Below are 20881 nucleotides of genomic sequence, written 5' to 3' on the forward strand. Positions count from 1 at the left end.
GAAGGAATGTTGTGCAGCTCTGATAGTGTCTCTGTTACCAGACCAGGAGGTACAGTTTCAATTCCCACTTTGCACAGAGTTGTGCCAGAGCAGCTCTGAATGTTGATTAGAAAATATCTAAGAATCAATTGAATTGCCTTTCAATTCAATATTTGATATGTTTCCATCTGTTGTTCATTCGAATAATCACAGTATTTGCTATTAATTTTCTTCAGGTCACTAATAACAGAATGTATCTAATTCCACTCATTCAATATTCGTTGAAAAATATTTGAGAATGTTGCAGTCATACAGATGAAATATACAAAGTAATGATATCAATTTATTTTCTTCTGTTCTGAAGAGCTGAGTTCAAACAGTACATAGACCTTGATGCTCCAGTGCTATAAAAATGAGGAGAAAAAATACATTTCTTGTTCAGTCAAATAAACAAATGCCAATTCTTTTTATTTATCACTTTTTAATTATTGATGTTTATGAATTGTGTGAAATTTGTTTTTCATTTTCCACTCACCTATTTATATTGAATGTGAGATTGAACTGCTGTGAAAATATGGAAGTGCATTCATTTGAAATTTGACTTTGCACATGTGGGATATATATAAAGCAGTGTTACTTCTGCAATCATAATTGTTTATTCAAGGTAGATGAACTCGCACCAGTGTATAATTGTTTCAGCCAAGAGCTGAGTTAACAAGAATAAAAACTATGTGAAGGAAATATATTATTGCTTTTGTATTAGCTAAAATTTGCGTACAAGAATGAAATGTGTCTGCAAATAATGGTAGATGTTATAGACAAATAGTTAAGGTGCTGTGAATGGAGGGTGGTAGGTTAAGCTAGATATGCCTGTACAAACAGTTACAAGCATCTGTTTCCCGCTTCAGCAGGAACAAAATAACACCATCAAAAGGTCATAAGGCTCGGTGTAAATAAAGAATAAAAAGAAATTATGCTTTGGTTAGCAAGGAAATAGATGGCAGTGTAGAAGGACAAATAACAATAAGAACACAGAGGGAGGTGGTCAAATGGCCTTGTGAGGCCAGACATAAACATTATGTCAGGGACGACGCTGGATGAGTTCAGAGATAAACAGCCGGTTTAGATTAGAAATAGTTGTAAACAGTGAAGGAGCAATGGGAGGAGGGACGAGTAACGAATTACATAAATATTGTGTACTCGTTAAATTCAGTGTGTGTGTGTGCGTGTGCCTTGTGGACAGTGGACACCACACCCCTCTTGCAACAGCGTAATAAATGATATTACTGATTCAGGTCTTGTTCCGGACTGAAGTTATTGAAGTGACTGAACTTCATTTCACACAATCACTTATCTCATTTATTGCATGATGTCTGAAGTGTGTTTTGCTCAGCAATTCTATCAACTATTTAAAAAGTCTAATCTTAAATAAGATCCTTAACACCCAATTACCAATTTGTTGCTAATTCATGTAAATATCTCAATTTTCTTGAAGTCAATGTTCACACAAAACAGTGCACATAAAGCGACACAAAGATATTCATCATCAGCTGATTACTGTTCAGTGGAATAACCTGAGTATCTTATTGTTCCTGAGACTAATGACAACAGTAAGCATTTGTTTACTCGTCCATACAGTAAGTGCATTTGATATCTTATATTTCAGTTCAGTTGTTAACGGCGATTTATGTTGTTTAAAACAATAATTCTAATTTGTCATGGATATTGACTGTAGTACAATAACACTGGAAACATTTAAAAAAATATTCTAACAATCTTTAAGCTCCTCTTCTGTTGTGTGTGTGCAAGAGACAATTCAAATTATAACCATTTTTGTTGCAAATTCAACAAACGCTACGTTTTGAGTTTATGAACTTCTTACAGTTTTGCAAAAAGGTTAGTCTTCACTGTATGTCATATTAAAAGACTGCTTTTTCCAATCATGCATGCTACAAAATGATTATTGCTTTCATTGCATTGTAAGAAAAGAAGTGTTGAATTTTTTGTTGTTTCAATTCCAACATTATCCATCATTGTAGAATAATGACACAATTATTACAATCGCTTCATATACCACCCAGCAGTGACTTCATTGTTTGTTTATTTTCATGCTCATTTTCATGATCTATTAATTCTCTTCCTAATTCTGACACTTTGATTATAATAGTAATCAACGTACCATCTCTACAAGGAATCCAGTGGAAAGAAATTCGCAATTTGTATATTGCATAAATTTTTAAGTTCAGAAAAGAATTTTGTTCAATAATTACTGAATGTCTCATTTTTTCTTTAATACGTAAAGCTAGCTACTATGTTTTATTCCTTAGTTCACTGATCTTAATAAATACTCAATCGACATCACAGTAAAGTGCTTTTGAAATATTGAATCATGTTAATTCTTCATATGTATTGCTGTGTACAATCTCTCAATCATTGTAACAATCAATATTTATTTTACCTGTTGAAACATAGTTGTATTAATGTAAATATATTTATCTTCAATGCTAACACTTAAGACTTAAGCATTTTTCATGCAACAAAATCCAATGAAAAAGCATCAGCATCTCTTTATCACTTCATTAAACAATGACAATAAATTTTGAATTTTTGAAAGTTGAACATTTTTTAGGAAGAAGGAATGTTGTCTTCAGTTGAATGTTCGCATTGAATGACTCCTTCACAGTATCTGCTGTTTATTCTCTTCTTCGGGTTCCCAAGAAAAGAAATTAACTAGTTCTGCTGGTTCTAAATTCCTGAAAAATATTTGAGAATGTTGTGGTCTTAAAGGTGAAAAGGCTAACTGATCGTAAGTGATTAGTTTTTTGTTCGAAAGAGCTTGATTCAAACATTTCGGACATTCACATTGTTATTCTGCCGTGTTACAAGGAGAGAAAACAAGTCGCTTTCTTCGTCTGTAAAGTAAACATATGACACTTCCAATTATTCATTAGTCAGCTAATTACCTACATTTGTTATTAAAAATTGCAATTCATCTAAATATTGGAATTACATTTGATCAAATTAAATTTCTAATTATTTTTCATTCGTGAATTGTTGGAGTTTTCTTTTGTTTTCCATTCATCTATTCGTATTGAATGTAAATTTTATGTGCTTTGACAATAGCAGAGGGTGTTTATTTGAAATTTGTCTTTGCACACCTCTCACTGATTTTACTTATTGCATATAGTTGCACAGTGGCTCAGTCATTAACAATGCTACCTCACAGTGTCAGGGATCTCAGTTTGATCCCATCCTCGGGTAACAGTCTTTGTGTACTTTGCCCATTCTCTCCAAGTCTATGTGACTTTGCTGTGGTTTCCTCCCACAATCCAAAGACGTGCAGGTTAGGTGAGCTGGCCATGCTAAATAGCACATTGTGTTCAGGGATGTGTATATGAGTCAGCAGTAAATGTAGAGGGATATGGTTGGGAAAGTGTTTGTCTGGGTTACTCTTTGGAGGGTCACTTTATTCAACGAAATGACCTGTTACCACACTGTGCTAACAGGGATTCTACAGTAGTTTAATTGCGTTTCTCTAAGCAATTCTAACTTTTTTAAAGTTGACTTTAGTTAATACCTTTAACACTTGATTATCAGTGTTCCTAAATCTTGTAAAATATCTCAATATTTTTAAAATCATTGTTCACACAAAACACTAAACATGAGGCCACACAAAGGTCTTCATGACCATCTAATTACTGTTCAGTGGAATAATCAGAATAACTATCGGATTGTTCCTGAGATCAATCCCCACTGCCACAGTAAGGATCTGGTTATCATTCCCTCCAATAAATGCAGAAGTTGTCCTCTGGTATTTCAGTTCAGTAATTACAAACGATACTGGTTGTTCAAAGCAGTGGTTATTCTTTATTATGAATGGCAAAGGATTCTAACGGAAGAGGTGTTCATATGTCCTAATGTGTTGCATGATCACAAACAATTTTCAGTCCAAATATTGCACAAAAAAGTGTAAATTTGGTTTTGTTCAACTGCCGAGGCTAAAATTTTCAGTTCATGTTCATTACAAATATTTGGAGAAAGTGAGGAAAGTAGATGCTGGAGATCAGAGTCAAGAATGTGGTGCTGGAATAGCACAGAATGTCAGGCAGCATCTGAGGAGCAGGAGAAACCATGTTTCAGGCATAAGCCTTCATCGGGAATCTCCGGCTCTATGGATGCTGCCTGGTCTGCTGTGCTTTTCCACCACCACACTTTCGACACAAAAAAATATTTGCTTATTTGGAGCAAATACTCTCTGTTTCCTCTGTAATTTAAATGTACTGTGCTTTCTATTCACTCAAGTTCTCATTTTAATAGCTCCTCGTTTTCTTCTTAATCTGACACAAATCTCAAAACTCCGGCACAATAAAAGCGATATGAATTATAAATTAGCATCTGGACAAGAGAACCAATGAACAGCTACATAGACCTCTTGAACAACAAAGATATTAGAATGAAAAAGCAATGCCTTCCAAAAAGATCTCTGTACGTCTGTATCCTTTTTCAATTCAATAATCCTGCAAATAGCTTACAATTATCAGTTGATCTCTCTTAATGACTATCTACTCAATGTCATTGTAAACGACTGATAAAATTGAAACATTGAAACGAATTCTTTCTCAATTCGTTATTACAACAATAAGTGAACCATATTTTATCTGTCCGCTAAGGTCAAGTGACCTGTGGCCCAAAATGTAACATTCTAAATATTTCTACAGCTGGGGAAAGCAGAGCTAAAAAGGTCAAACTAAAGGAAACAGTAGACAAAGTAAGCAGCTCCAGAAAACAGTGGAAAGCCCGGTCAAAGAGCTCACAAAGGTTCGGGAGACTCTGTGACAACCAGCCCAAGAGCTGTGTTTTGGAGAGGTTGAAGCAGACTTCCTGGCACCTTGACTTGCAGCCAGTGCCTGAGCATTAGACACCTCACTTGAGAATGACGACAAGTGAAGGGTGTTTGCACGAAACCCATTGAATGCTTAGAATCCAGAATTTTGGTAAAATGTTGTGAAACATTTCCCAGGTCATGGAAATCAGCTCAACATTATTGAAATCAAAGTACTTTTAACGGTCTTCAAGACCACCTAATTACTGTTCGGTGAAAAACACTTTGTACGTGCCTTATTGTTCTCAGGATGAATAATCATAGCAAACATCACAGTCTCACCAGATCCAAACAGATGGAGGAGACACCTTATTATAATTTACACACTACATCTTTACCAGATCAATGATAAAACCTTATTACTTATGCCTGAGGATACTACGTGTAACATGTATCGAGATGAAGCAAGTCCTGAATATAGGATTTTTTTTTCTGATTGATTTCCAAACCAAAAATTATGACAAAAATGATATTGTGGTTCATTACATTGTCAACAGATCCCCATTAAACGTATTTAACCGTTTATTCAGAGACAATATTGAAACAAATACATTGATAAATGCTGTTGACTGTATGCTTCTGTGAAAATAAATCTTCCTTATTGACTTATTTTCATTATAATTCTGACTCAAATGTCTAAATATGAAAATATCCATGAATTAAATACAATGCAGAATTTGTGCTTATTATATATTATATTTCTCCACAAGAAAAGTAGAGAAACCAAGTATAGAAATCTTGAAGATCTGAGAATTTTGAATGACAAACCATTTCTGATCAACGTTCACTGAATGTCTAATGTCTTTCCATGTCATCATGCCAGAATTTGCATTCTCAGCTGACAGATGAAGAAATATCTCGTCAACATCAGAGCAAATCCATTTGGAAATATTGAATCATTTATTTTGCCAAAGTTCTAAAATTAATTATCAATTCATTGCCATTACAAAAATCACATAGTAATTCAGTTTAGGTTTTGTAACAAACATCGTCAAATTCACATTTTAATTTAATCCATTATTTCTTAGAGTCAATATTAAAAGAAGAATAATAGTTTTCTTATTCCAAGATAACACAAACACAAACTAATTAATGATTCCCTATCCAACACTCACAGATAATATCTGTTGCCTTCTCATTTGAACGTATACAGAAATCATTGGATTAATATTCGGCCTTACATATTAAGAGACGTCTGATTATTTTACACTCCAATAAGTGCTGCTCATTTTTACACAAGACGGGCAGCTATATGAGATTTCTAATCATTTTAAAGTTTGCTATGAAATGTTTTTAAGATTAATTGTTGCTTATATCTAATATTGAAGAATTGATCAAATACAGTATATCTAGTTTTTAAGTGTGAAATTAAGGCTCAGTGACGTAAACGTATTGCATTGTACTGAAACCAATGGTAGCGAATGGTGATTTTTATTTCAATACTTGAATCTTAGTTGATTTGCTGTTCTGGGCATGACTTGCCCCCACCTGGAATAGAATGGTCCATATTGGCTCATACAAAATGCCTGACAATCAAAAACAGGCAGCCTACCTTAGAACTAAAATACAAGGTGTCAGGGGGGTGATAAACTAGACTAACATTCTGTTCCAGCCTTAAATTAAAATAAATCACACTACCAATGGACCTACTCCAACGCCAGGACTACAGCATTCCTGACATTTCTTGATAAGAGCATGCTGACATACAGACAAATGACCAATCCTGATCTTCATAAATGAAAGGATAATTGTCCCAGTAAATGAATAAACAGCAGCTGCAGGGTGCAGCCCAGTTAACTCACTAAGCAGCAATCATGACAACAGAAGAGCTCATTTGTCAGATATAGTTATTATTTTACAGTTACTCAGAATATTAAACAAAGGTGCTAATTACAGATTATTGAGTATAATAGGGGAAATCTGCAACATAAGTTTGATATATGTAACCAATGCCTACTAAAAGCATTATACAAAAGCATTTCGACAGAGATTTGAAGTTAGCTAGTTTTAACTTCACGGTATGATGTTGATTGCTCATCAAGAGTAGCTGTATAATTTTACACAATATAACAAACTTTATAACACAAGTCATATTACTAATCTTATAGCAAGTAAGCTAAAATTAACTGTCTTTTCTATTTCTTTGTACATATATAATTAAGATAGTGAATGATATGAGGGGTAATTGGCTTTGATAAAATATAATGAATAGCAGAGCGCAAAATGTCCCAGCTGATAAGGTATCCTGAGAGGCCCGAGGGAGTTCAGGAATAACTTTGGAATCTAAGTCAATAAGATGCATGGAAAGATCCCAATAGGAATCTGAGGATGTCCATTACAATGCCCATCTGCGATTATGTGTTTCAATCGGGTGGCTGGATGAGGAGGGAAGGGCTGTAACCACATTGCATGTGGCCATTGAGATGCAGAAAGTCCATAAAAATGCTGCTTTTTACTGTACATGTTAGAGTGTGTTATGGATCTCCCTTCCGAGATTGGTCTCGGGGGACGATCCCTTCATTAACTGATTGCTGCATGAGTAAACATCTTCCACATGCCTGAGCTCAGATTGCCTCCTTTGTCCTCATTCCCTGCCAGGTGAAAACAATTCTACAGCTATGATGACATTTCAATTCAACCATACATTTATTGTGTGTGAAATGATTACATTCAGAGCGATATAATTTTCATGATAAAATTGCTTTACATTTACTTTTTTTGGTGTACAAGGAAACATTTCGATTATATCCATTTGTTCTTTCGTTCAACCAACACTAAGTTTTAAATGATTGTGAAGACTACAATGGGGGAAACGGGAACGAGTCTTCAGCTCAAATGTCATATGAAATGACTGTTTCCTTCTTTCAAACAAATTGCCCTACAAAATTATTTTTATTTTCATTTCATTAGAAGAAAAAAATTGCTTGGAAATGTTGACAATTCTCCTTTTCCTCCCATATTAGATGGCAGTGAACAATAATCACACAATTATGAGAATACCTTTCCGTATCAAATGTCAGTGACCCTGCATTTTGTTCACAATAATAGTCACTTTGATGGCCTAATTCTTTTCCTCCTAATTCTGAAATAAGTATTGGAACATTTATTGTGGTAAAAATTACATCAACAAAATTGACATGACTCTTCAAGAAAACTATTGGAAGCATATAAATCTTGCATTGCCTGCATTTTTAAACAAAATCTTTTTTTTCAATTGCTGCTGAATGATTTTTTCACACCATCCAGCTAAATTTTATGCTTTAATTTTCAGTTTCTTAATCTTAATGAATATCCTAGCAACATCAGAGCAAAGTGTTTTCAAAATATTAAGTCAATTTATCTGTCAGGATTCTAAAAGCAATTATCAATTAGAATAATTGCACAGCAATTTAACATAGACTTTGTAAAAATGTAGTGTTTTTTTGAAAATTCCATTCATTATTTCTTATTGTCAATGCTACTATATTAATACCTATTTGTTCAGGCCCATGCACATACCAAACGACCAATAATATCCCTTGCAAAATTCTTTGTAAATGTCTGATTTTTGCTCAGGTGAAATATGGCAATTATCTCAGCCTTTGAAATTTAGAGAATTCCAATTACTTTTCCCTGCAATATTACTCTTTATTTCTACATATTACTCAGTCTAATATCAAGATGAGATATCTCATTATTCTGAAATTCACGAATATATATTTTTAAAATCCGTTTGTTGCTAATATATCTTATATCTAATAATTGTGGAATCTAGTAAGGGCTACAAATGTGGAATTATGCTTCTGTACAATAAATACTGCAAGGTCATTACAATGTACAATCTCTCAATCATTGTGAATATTGTATTTATCTTAAACTTGGAAACATTTTTGAATTGATTTGATTATAATTTACTTTGATTCTGACACTTACTGTATATCCAATCACAATATCAGCAGATTATGTGGAGGTATCATCGTCCATTCCAATAATCACAGTATTCTCTATATACTTTCTTCTAGTTAGTCATAGCAAAATGTATCTAATTCCACTCAATCAATATTCCTCAGAAAATATTTGATAATGTTGCAGTCATAAAGCTGAAATATGCAAAGTCATGATAGTCATTAATTTTCTCTTGTTCTGTAGATCTTGGCCAATCCTGAGTATGTGTTGGCTGTAAACTCCCCAGGCTTTAAAGCTTTTTGTACTCACCATTGAGAGCAACAATTTCAGACTGTACTCTGCCCTCTATGCTTTTATAATCTGTTTTTAACATATTTCTCTGACAGCTGTACACCTTGTTTCCTTGTTTCTTTCCCAGCCCTAACTCTATTCACCGTGGCTTTGAGGGACGAGCATTTCTGCTGTTTAATCTCTCCTGCCTTCAGCCGTGTGACAGACTGTCTTTATGTCCTTGTCTCACCCCCACCTTGCACACAACCTGTTACATTTCTGATGGTTCCCAGACCTCTGTCACTATCACTACGCCCCCTGGGTCAATGGCACGAATTTTGAATTCTCTTCCTCCTGAGATAATCAGAAATCTTTCCAGTTGCAGTTTCCCCCAGATTTTATTTTGAAAAGCAGAGCATTTGTGTCAGAGTCAAGTATTTGTGAACCTTCATCCACAATTCCGAGCATTTGGATGTAATTTGTGTCCCTTCCACAGATGTGTAACGTTACTGGATTGGCCATACTAACATGGCTGCAGTGTGCAATTTATGTGGGTTGGGCTAGCCATGGTTAATGTAGGGTTATGGGAAGGGTGGGTGAGCAGGTCATTGCAGACACGATGGGCAGAATAGACTCTTTCTGCACACACGGGATTCTGTGATTCTAACTAGTTGCGAGTGTTGTCCCATTTTCCTCATGCCAGGTTCATTCAACTCACACATATGATTCTGTGGGTGCTCACTCACTCATTCCCTTCAGTTTTACATCAATTTCACACTGTATGTGAGGGTGGGAATGGATTTGTAAATATAAATACTCCAACCGAAACCCCGCACAGGTCAGGAACTGTTTCTGCTCCTTTCATCACTCACAAGGAACAGGAAAGTAAAGGTTCCGTCACAAATCTTACAGGAACATAGCGGTTATAATCACCAGGAAAGGCTGAACAGCTCAAAACGCTTTTCCCAAGAAAAGAGGAGGCTCAGAGACCGCCTGGTACAAGTAGAAAGCTTTGCGTCTGTGTTTTCAGAGATTTGTGGTTGAAATCATTGGGTTGGAAGCATGTTTCATTGCACTAGATCATCAAAGGTGCTATCTAAATGTGCACTTTTCTTTCGATCTATCTGAGTTAACAATCAGATGGACAGGTCACTGTCTTAGTGTCTTACCAAATCCCTGATTGAATCTGCCTCCCCCCACAATCTCAGGTGCCTCGCCAATCACTGGGTCACGGAGAAACTCTGCCGTTACAATGAGAACTGTGTTTGCTGTCGCCTCTCCTCATGCTTCCTGCTAATTCTCACTTCCCTTCATTAAATCCCTGCTACCTCTACTCCACCCACATGGACATGTTGAAGAGCATGACAGGAGAAAGGATTGAAACCGAGAGTTCAATGCCAGAATGAAAGAGGAAGAAGGAAATAAACTGTGATTGTGGATCCCAGGGGATACAGACTCCAGGATTAGTCCTTGTGGGCATTCCCGCAGTAACACGAGACAGCATTCCATGATGAGAGTTAAACCTGGGTGGCAGGAGAGGGAGCCACTGAACATGAGCAGGTTTAGTTCAAACACAGGAGGTTTGTTCAGTCAGTAACAGTGTGTTCGACGTGGAGGTTAAGTGAGCATTGAGGGGAAATGTTACCACAAGCTGCCGATGGATAACTTTCATTGGAACAGGAGGAGGCCATTCAGCCCCTCAACTCTGCTCTGCCATTCATGATGATCAAAGCTGATGTGTGACTTAACGTACAACTTTCAAAACCGTCTACTTTCATCAATAAACTACTCTGCAACACACAAGATGAGTATTGGAAAACTAAACATCTGCAAATGCTGGGACATCAGAAACAAAATCAGAAATTGCTGGAAAACCTCGGTAGGTCTGACAGCATCTGTGCAGACTGAACCGTCCGTGTCCAGTGATCGGTCAGGTGACCAGTTGCAGCTGACCATTCTGCCGTTTCTGTAACACTGGAACAGGTTGTGGTGCGAGGGGAATGAGATTGTCAATAATAACTGAAAAAACAGGAGGACATACTCAATCAGAATAAGGAATTCACTCACCCCTCCTAGTGAGACACTCACCGACACAGTCACACTGCGGAGAGGCCGTTCACCTGCCCCACGTATGGGAAGGGATTTACTCGATCTTACAATCTGCTGAGGCACCAGAGATGGCACAGTGGATTTAGACCCTTCACCTGCTCCATGTGTGAGAAAGGATTCATTCAAATCTCTCACCAGCGGAGACATTAGTGCATTCCCACCGGGGAGAGGCCATTCATCTGCTCAGTGTGTGGGGAAGGAATCACTCAGTCCTCTGACCTGCTGAAACACCAGCGAGCTCACTCTGGGGAAAGGTCATTCACATGTTCCCAGTGTGGGGGGAGATTCACTCAAATGCCGCACCTGTGGAGTCCCCAGTGAGCCCACACAGAGGGAGAGGACATTCAGGTGGTCAGTGTGTGGGAGAGGGGATTCAGTGATTCATCCTGACTCCCTGAGACCCCAGTGAGCCCACACAGGGGGAGAGGACAATCAGGTGGTCAGTGTGGGAGAGAGGATTCAGTGATTCATCCTGACCCCCTGAGACCCCAGTGAGCCCACACAGAGGAGAGGCAATTAAGATGCTTAGTGAGGGAGAAGGGATTCAGTGATTCATCCTGACTCCCTGAGACCCCAGTGAGCCCACACAGGGGGAGAGGACATTCAGATGGTCAGGGTGGGAGAAGGGATTCAGTGATTCATCCCTCCTGCTGAGACCCCAGTGAGCCCACACAGGGGGAGAGGACATTCAGATGGTCAGGGTGGGAGAGGGGATTCAGTGATTCATCCCTCCTGCTGAGACCCCAGTGAGCCCACACAGGGGGAGAGGACATTCAGATGGTCAGGGTGGGAGAAGGGATTCAGTGATTCATCCCTCCTGCTGAGACCCCATGGAGCCCACACAGAGGAGAGGCAATTAAGATGCTTAGTGAGGGAGAAGGGATTCAGTGATTCATCCTGCCTCCGAGACTCCACTGGGTTCACTCTGGGTAGTAGCTGTTCAACCCTCTGTGTGACAAGGCATTTGCTGCGTCTTCAACACGATTGAGAGACCAGTGAGTGCTCACAGGGAAATGGTCATCCCCCTGCTCCATGTGGACTGCAGGACTCTGATTCTGATGTTACTGTCCATCAGAGTCAGGAGTGGACCTTGTACATGATGACACTGTTGGAGTATTGATGTTGTTAATCACATTAACTGGGGTGGAGGTGACTGAACTTACATTGCCACTTTCTGAACCTCAGAATGTCTCTCTGGGCAGTAAGTCTCCATAAACAGCAATGTGACAATGAGCAGGGACCATCTGTTTTGATTTAAATTGTGATTGTAGCATGGCTGCTTCACAGCATCAGGTACAAGGTTAGAGTCCAGCCTTGGTCAATGGCCTGTGTGGAATTCCCACATTCTCCCCATGATAGTGTGGGTCCCCTCCAGGTGCTCTAGTGTCCTCCCACAGGCCAGAGATGTGCAGGTCAGGTGGATCAGTCGTGCTAAATTGTCCACAGTATCCAGGATTGTGCAGAGTAGGTGGATCAGCCATGGGAAATACAGTGTCACAGTGATGGAGTGCTCTGGGCGTGATGTTCTTCGGATGGTCGGTGGGGTCTGATGGGCCAATGCTCTCCTTCCACACTGTAGGGATTTTATTCTATGATTTTATTCTAAGGCTACAGAGCAGGGTGTCCTTGGAGAAGTAGCATGTAGTGTGGATCACTGCTCTCGATACCTTTAGATAGAGGTGGGCACCGCAGGAGATATAGTGCTTTATCTCCACCGCTGCCCCCTCCCCACAATTCTACTTTGATTTAGTCCCTTCTCACTCTGTCACTTGTAATTGTTTGCTTGGCCTGTAATGGGCTTTGTTTGGAAATATTCAATTGGTTACACAAATGGTTTACTGCTGGTGATTATCTGTCTAGATTAGAGTGGTGCTGGAAAAGCACAGCAGGTCAGGCAGGATCCGAGGAGCTGGAAAATCAACGTTTTGGCAAAAGGCCATTTCCAGCACCACTCTAATCTAGGCTCTAGTTTCCAGCATCTGCAGTCCTCACTTTTGCACTGCTGGCGATTATATGTTAACCAAAAGCAAAATGGTAGAATGATGATTTTGATGGTGGGAAGGTTGCTGTGATAACATTTCTGAGTCAGAGAAATGGGGAAAAAGAACGCTTCACAGCTCATAGAACAACAACTGAAAAGCTGTTAAATCAAACCAAAGGTTCAGACAGGGAGGGAATATTTCCCTGGAGTTTGAGTAGCTGGAAAGTGATGGTGACTGGGAATAGACAGGATTTTGTTTTACAGGAGGTTGAAAGCTTTAAAACTGTTATATTCAAACAGTTCAATTTATTTTCTTTAATTTTACTTGCGGTGCAGAAAGCTCTTACAACATTTTAAAACCAAAATTTACAAACCTTGTGTTAAAGATAAATGTTAAATAAAATCCATCAAACCATCCCTCACTGGAAACTGTTGTGGAAGTGTAATCTCCTGGAGAATCCCTGCCCACTTCTTCCTATCCGGGCTCCATGAATATATACATACCTGGGAGATAACAGCAGGAGGAGACCATTCGGCCATTCAATCCTGCTCCACCATTCAATGGGAAACAGCTGACCATCCAGCTCAATCTCAAGTTCCTGCTGTGTTACAATCCCCTCTCATGGCTTTACCTCGAAGAACTATATCCAAGTCCTCCTTTGGTTTCACTGCCTTTTGTTCCAGTGACGTTGTTGCGTTACTGTGTAGGTGTAGGCAGGGGTAATGTGATGGTGCTGCCTCCTGGAGGATGCACTCAGCGTCCCTCCTCATCCTGCAGTAACATCAACTGGGTTTCAGCAACTAGAGATAGAAACCATTTCCAGGATATGGGCATCACTGGCTCAGCCAGCATTTATTCCCCATCTCTAGTTACCCTTGGGAAGATGGTAGTGAGCTGCTGTCTTGAACCATTCGCAGTCCATTTGGCACAGATAGAACAAGAATGCTGGGAGAGAGAGTGTTGCAGGATTTTGGCCCAGTGATTCTCCATCTTTGGTTCTTCAAATGTTGTTTAACTTAATCATGATTTGCATGTGATTTTGAGATTTCAGTCTGCAAATCTACACCATCTAGCACCCTGTATAAAGGAATATGTACAGATTAGAAATTAAGAGCAGACAATTCTAGTTTCTCTGGACTACCCTTTTCCCCTTTCTTCCCGCAAAGCTGTAACCCTCCAGCCCACTTACTCTCTCCCACCATTCTAACTCTACTACCCGCTAACGTACACCGTCTACATTCTCATGGTGTTACTGATAAACAGATCCATGCCACCACTTCCCATCCCTGGTTAGACTCTGCACCCTTTCTGGGTTCACTTCCTTTCCCTTCAATTGCTGCAAGTCAATAATGTAACGGCAGAATGAAACAAAAGGAAACAGAAAGGGAGATGGCAGATCCTGGATACAACTGATCAATATTATAGGCAGATGCGTCCCTTCTCCTGCTAATCACAGTGTGAAATGCTTTCCGCTAGTTACTCCAAAGAACATGCTCCAAAACCCACCCATATTCTGTACATGTACAGTGGTGGGTTTCCATACACACGTGTGGTCCCTGCCTCAGGGACTGTGGGAGTTGTAGCCCCCATGAAGCCTCTGGAGACCTGTCCCTGGAAAGTGAGAGAAAGTGTGGGCTGGAGGGTTTTGTGTATAGGATATCTATTCAGACACACAGGACATGTGGGCTGTCACGGGGATTTACTAAGACATCCGCTTAGACACCTCGATTTCTGACGTAAGGAATATACATTCAGCCAATTTCGGGGTGGGGAGGTTAATAATGGGCAGCAGATTTTAAGTAGAGGTGGCTCAGTGACTAGCACTGCTGTCTCATAGCGTCAGGGACCCGGGTTTGATTCCAGCCTAAGGCAACTGTGTGGAGTTTACACATTCTCCCCATGTCTGCATGGTTTTGTTCGGTGCTCCAGTTTCCTCCCACAGGCCAGAGATGTGCAGGTTTGGTGGATTGGTCATGCCAAATTGCTCACAGGGTTCATGCTTGTGCTGGTTAGGCAATTAGCCACGGGAAATGCAGGGTTACAGGGAATGGCTGGGTCTGAATGGGATGCTCATCATAGGGTTGGTGTGGAATTCATGGACGAATACCCTGTTTCTGCACTTTAGGGACTCTATTCTATTCTCATGAAGAAGAATGTACCTATCTCAATGTGCTGTGAATCTGTGGAATTTCCTATTAAAAATGTGGTAGATGCCAGGACAATGAGCCAATTTAATGAAGAGATACAGATGTTGAATTTGCAATGGGTTGAAGCGTGAGAGAGAGCAGACGGGAAAATCCAGCTGAGACCGAGGTGAGCTCAATCATCATGGTATTAAATGGTGGAGCTGGTTCGAAGGGCTGCATTGCCTCTCCTGTGCCCAGGGCTTATCTTCTTACGGTAATAACCAGAAAGATGAATCCAAAAATCACCACCTTCACCAAAGGAGATTTTCAGAAACAGCAGGATAGTCAGGTGGATTAGCGTTCCAAACTTGGGTAGTGAGGAAGCGTGTAGGTGATAATGATTTTGCAATTTTAAACTGAGGGGAGACAGTGATTTATGGTTTTAGTCTGTGTAGTACATTCACACCGTCCAGAATAATCTGTTGTGAATATCTATCCTATACTTTATTACAAAGCCAAGGTCGCTGACAATGAAACCCAAAACGCCCAGGAAACATCGCCTCCCCTCGTAATCTGATAAAAAGACTTGTCATAAGTCTGATAGAATTTAGAACACAGTTGGAAAGCGGGAAGATTAAATCCAATCCAAAGATCCTGTGCTTAAACAAAGGAGACTACAATAGGAGGTGGCAGGAGTTGGCGAATGCAGAATGCAAGTAAAGACTTACTGTGGGACAGTTCTCAGACAGTGGAGGAATATCAAAGTAATTTTTCAAATTTCTCAGCAAAAGTATATATCAGTGAAAAGGAAGGACTTTAGGAAAAAGAATAATCTGCCATGTGTAAGGAAATAAGGGAGTCTATCAAATTGAAGAAGAAGGCATACAAACTGTCAAAGACCAAGGATAAATTCGGAGATTGGAAAAACTTCAAAGATCAACAGAAAGCATGATGGAATTGAGATAAAAAGTGAAGAGTAACTATCCCCAGGGACAGAATAGCAGATTACAAAAGGATGAGGCAGGAGTTGGCTAATGTGGACTGGAAAAAAAGACTTTATGGTGGGATAGTTGACGGACAGAGCGGGAATATCAAAGCAATTTTTTGAAGTGCTCAGCAAAAGTATTTATCAGGGAAAAGGAAGGATTGTAGGAAAATGAATAATCTGCCGTGGGTGGCTCAGGAAATAAGGGTGTCTATCAAACTGAAATAGAATGCATACAAATTGGCAAAGACCAAGGAGATTAGAAAAAATTTAAAGATCAACAGAAAGCGAGATGGGATTGGGGGAGAAAAGTGATTAATAGCTATGCCCAGGGCTTGAATAACAGTTTACCCTGCTAGAGGGGAATCTATTGTGTGGGGAACATATGGCCTCTGTAATTGTTGAAGCACTGAACTGTTACCATAGAGATAATTCTGATCAAGTTAAAAATCACAGCACACCCCAAAAGCTTGTACTTCCAAATAAACCTGTTGGACTATAACCTGGCATTGCGTGATTTTTAACTTTGTCCACCCCACCCCAACCCCGGCTCCTCCATATAAGAATCCCGATAGACAGCTCCACTGAAACTGAACCGCCTGTCAGGTACTTGAGGGAGCCACAGGGCCGTGGGGGGAGGGGGGGGCGGGGTGTGGTTTAACCACAAAGTGCTGAACTGAACTAGACTTTCTAATTGCAGTTGCCATGGAGATAATACTGAGAGACAGTCTCTATTCAAGGTTTAAGAATGGGAGTGGCACATCGGACAGGCGGGGAGATACCAGATGCTGCCTGGAGGTGTTTTGCATGCACACCATCCAAATAACTGCCGTGTCTCATCAATAAAAGACTCAAAGAAGACCTCTCAGAGTTCTGTGCCTGGTTATTCCTATCCAGCAGGGTTCAGGAATATGAGTACACAGCAGTCAGTCTTCACAGTGGAGGATACGACGAACATGCCAGTAATTGATAAGGAGACTGAGGAAGGTGAGGACCAAGAAACAACCATTATCACGAAAGAGTTAGAGCTGGGCAAGCTAATGGAGCTAAAGGTAAACAAGTCTCCCTGCCCTGATGGAATACATCCCATGATACCAACAGAGTTAGGGGGAGAAATAGCACATGCACTTAGAGTTATAGCGTCCTGCAGCAGAGACAGGCCCTTTGGCCCAAACTGGCCCACGCCAATCAGAATGTCCATCCACGCTAACTCCATTTCCCTGCACTTGGCCCATCTGCTTCTGAAACTTTCCTATCCATGTATTTGTCCAAATGTCTTTTACATGTTGTTAATATACCCACCTCAACCACTTCCACTGGCAGCTCATTCCATATACATACCACCTTTGTGTAGAACAGTTGCCGCTCAGTTTCCCATGTATTCTTTCTCCTCTAACTTTAACCGGATGCCCTCCAATCCTTGAGTCCCTGGGAAAAAGACCGAGTGCATTCACCTTACCCATGCCTCTCATGGTCTTATAAACTTCTATAAAATATTCCCCCTACTCTACTCTAAACAAAAAAAGTCCTCACTTGTCCAACCTCTCCCTGTAACTCAGACCCCTGAGACCTGGCATCATCCTTGTAAATTTCTTCCTCACCTTTCCAGTTGAATAACTGAAACCTACACTGCATTCATCACATTTCCCGTGTTTCCCTGCGGCGCTGGAACTGATGTGACAACACCAATGGATTACAATCAATGATTGATAATTCACTTCATTACAACAATCCCATTTTCATAGCTTTTTCCATGATGCAGGAATCCTTTGGTCTTTCTGGTTTCATGGCTAATTGTCCTCATACAAAACCAATCCGTGACTTACCTGTTTCATGGAAATGTGCCATGATTTTTTAGACTTTCAAAAACCAAGTCCCCATACTAACATGGACTTCACTGTCTCAGTACTTTTATCGTCACACGGACATTTGAAATATTCGCCCACGGACAGAATGCAAACCTTTCCTTCCAGATGAAAAGGCCAATGATATTCAGATCAGCACGGATCAAGTAACGTGAAGTTCAATTTGAATTTCTCAACTGCAAATCTCCCCTTTCAACACTCTACAGCAGAGAAAACAAAGCGCTGGAGATCCTCAGCAGGTCTGGCAGTATCTGAAATGGTGACAGATGCAGGAAACATTGCAGCCTTGAAGAAGGGTTGAGATGATCACACCAGGCATGTGTGCTTGATGACCATCATGGATAAGATGGGGGCAGGGATCCCTTTCTGGAAGGGCCTTGATGAGACCACACCTGGAGTACTGTATACACCTTTGTTCCCCTTTTCCAAGGAAGGCTCTCCTGGTTATTGAGAGAGTAAAGGAGGATCAAAAGATGACTCCTGGGATGTGAAGATAGTCAAGGACTGCAGATGCTGGAAGTCAGAGTCTGTACAATGTGGACCTGGGGAGGTGCAGCAGGTCAGGCAGCATCAGAGAAGCAGGAAGGTTGATGTTTTGGGTCGGGACCATTTGTCAGTCTTGATATATAACCCTGACCCAAAACGTCAACTTTCCAGCCCCATCGTATTCATGCTGGTCATCAAGCACCTATTTATGCTCGTCCAACGCTCTGGCACTCAGCGTGTAATCGATATTGTAGTGCTTGGTGTGATCATCTAAACACTTCTTCAAGGCTGCAATGTTTCCTGCATCTGTCACCATTTCAGATGCTGACAGACCTGCTGAGGATCTCCAGCGCTTTGTTTTTTTTTTGTAGATTTCCACCATTTTGCTGAAGCACAGAGTCATAGACATGTACACAGCTCCATATTTTGTTGACTCACCTTCCTGGGATGTCAGGACTGATGGCTGAAGAGGGACTCAATCTTCGTTTAATCCTCCTTTCCTTTGGCTTTCTGAGCCGCTAACTACATCACTAATGTTCTACCTCCCATTCCCTGTCCTGAATCTGACCCATCTCAGCCTACATTTTAGTTCCCATCCCCCTGCCAGACTAGTTACAAACTCACCAATAGAACTGGCAAAAGCCCCCACCAGATTTGTCTCAGCTCTGCCCAGGGGTAACCGGTCAGGCTGGTACAGGTCCCACCCAGAAACAGTCCCAGTGCCTAAAGAATCATAACCTTTCTCTGGTACACCATTTCCCCAGCCACACATCCAGCTGATCTACCTTCTCATTCCTGCTCTCGTTAGCACATGGCACTGGGAGTAAGTCTGACATTATTACAGTTCAGGAGCTACATTTTCATGCATCTCTGCTCTCCCTATGTCCAGCTTCCAGGCCCTCATCCCACTGTTTAGCGATATCGTTGGTATCTGTGTGTTGCACGACCACGGCCTGTTTACCCTCCAGCTCCAGAATGTCCTGCAGCCACTCCATGATATCATGGATCTTGGCACCAGGGAGATTACATACCATCCTGGATTCATGTCTGTGGGCACAGAAGTGCCTGGCTGTACCCCTGATTATTTAATCCCCTGTCAGGATAGCCCTGGCACTCTCATTCCTCTTGTTCTGATCAGCAGAGCTCTCTGTGGTGTCGTGAACCTGGCTGATGCTGATTTCCCGAGAAGCCACCCCATCCATTCAGCCATCACAGAATCCCAAGTGGTATACAGTGTCTGTATGAGAAGGGGATAACAACAGGGGACTCCTGTACTCGCTTCCTGAGCCTTTTACGCGATCTGTGTAACCCTTACCTGCAGTGTGACTAGCTCACTAAACGTACTGTCCATAACATTCTCAGTATTGCAGATGCTCCACAGTGAGTCCACTCTCAGCTCCAGCTCTGAAAGGCAGTTTCCCAGTAGCTGCAGATGGGAACCCTTGCTGCACAAATAGCCGTCAGGGACACTGGAAGCGGCCCTTATTTCCCACATTGTGCAAGAAAAGCACACCACGGGTCTGAGGGCTCCTGTCACAACGTCTCTCTACATTCACCTAGTTACTCCCATTAAGAGAATTTAAATGAGTGAGTAACCTTCCTTCACTTCAAACTCGTCCATTATAGGAACAAAAAAAAACTTTACTTAAGCTGATATGTCATACTTTAAAAACTTAAATACTCCACAGGTATCACTGACAAATTGGCTATTCCCATTGGACTGTGAATTTCTGAAAGGCCTGAACTAAAAGTGAGTTTCAGCTTCACCTTCTCCCTGTCTCACCTCACCTTTTACACCCAACTCCAAAACACTCTCATTGAGCCAAGCAGTATTAAAAGTGCAGCCCTGTCATTTTCATTGTCTGCTCACACCTACACTTCCCTCATCCTCCTGTGCTGTTCCAATGCACCTCAATGGGAGCTCACGACCAGCATTGCATCTTTCAATTCAGCCCTTTGTAACCCCAGAGTCAAAATGGACTTCAGCAGTTTCTGAATGAACAGACAGTTGTCAGAATCTGGAAAGTTCCACCTGAAACGGTGCTGGAATTTGAGTACACGAGAACTTTGCAGAGAATTGGAAGTAGGGAGTTTACAGATTAACATTATAAAGTGGATGATTGAGACTAAATTGCAGTTCCTGCAAAAAGACGAGGTGCAATTTGGATAAATCTGTGCTCTCTCTCAGGCCAATACCTCCCTCCACAGCTAGAGGGCCAAGAATTGAACACATACCCCAAGGGTGATCCAACCATGAACTTGAACATCTGTCTGCTTTTGGCTTGACAAAACTATTGAAGATATTTTCCCAC

At 40.7% G+C, this 20881-nt stretch overlaps 1 long non-coding RNA gene across 1 annotated transcript in view; it reads right to left on the reverse strand.

Moving 5' to 3' along the window:
- Positions 1 to 391: 391 nt before the first annotated feature.
- LOC140454076 (uncharacterized) overlaps positions 392 to 20881 on the reverse strand; it is a 39526-nt gene continuing 19036 nt past the window's right edge. Inside the window, exon 3 of the long non-coding RNA XR_011952610.1 lies at positions 392 to 2891. This is a non-coding gene — a long non-coding RNA (uncharacterized lncRNA). The remainder of the gene's footprint in view (positions 2892 to 20881) is intronic.

This window comes from Chiloscyllium punctatum, chromosome 28 (genome assembly GCF_047496795.1).
Source record: "Chiloscyllium punctatum isolate Juve2018m chromosome 28, sChiPun1.3, whole genome shotgun sequence".
In the NCBI taxonomy this organism is placed as follows: domain Eukaryota; kingdom Metazoa; phylum Chordata; class Chondrichthyes; order Orectolobiformes; family Hemiscylliidae; genus Chiloscyllium; species Chiloscyllium punctatum.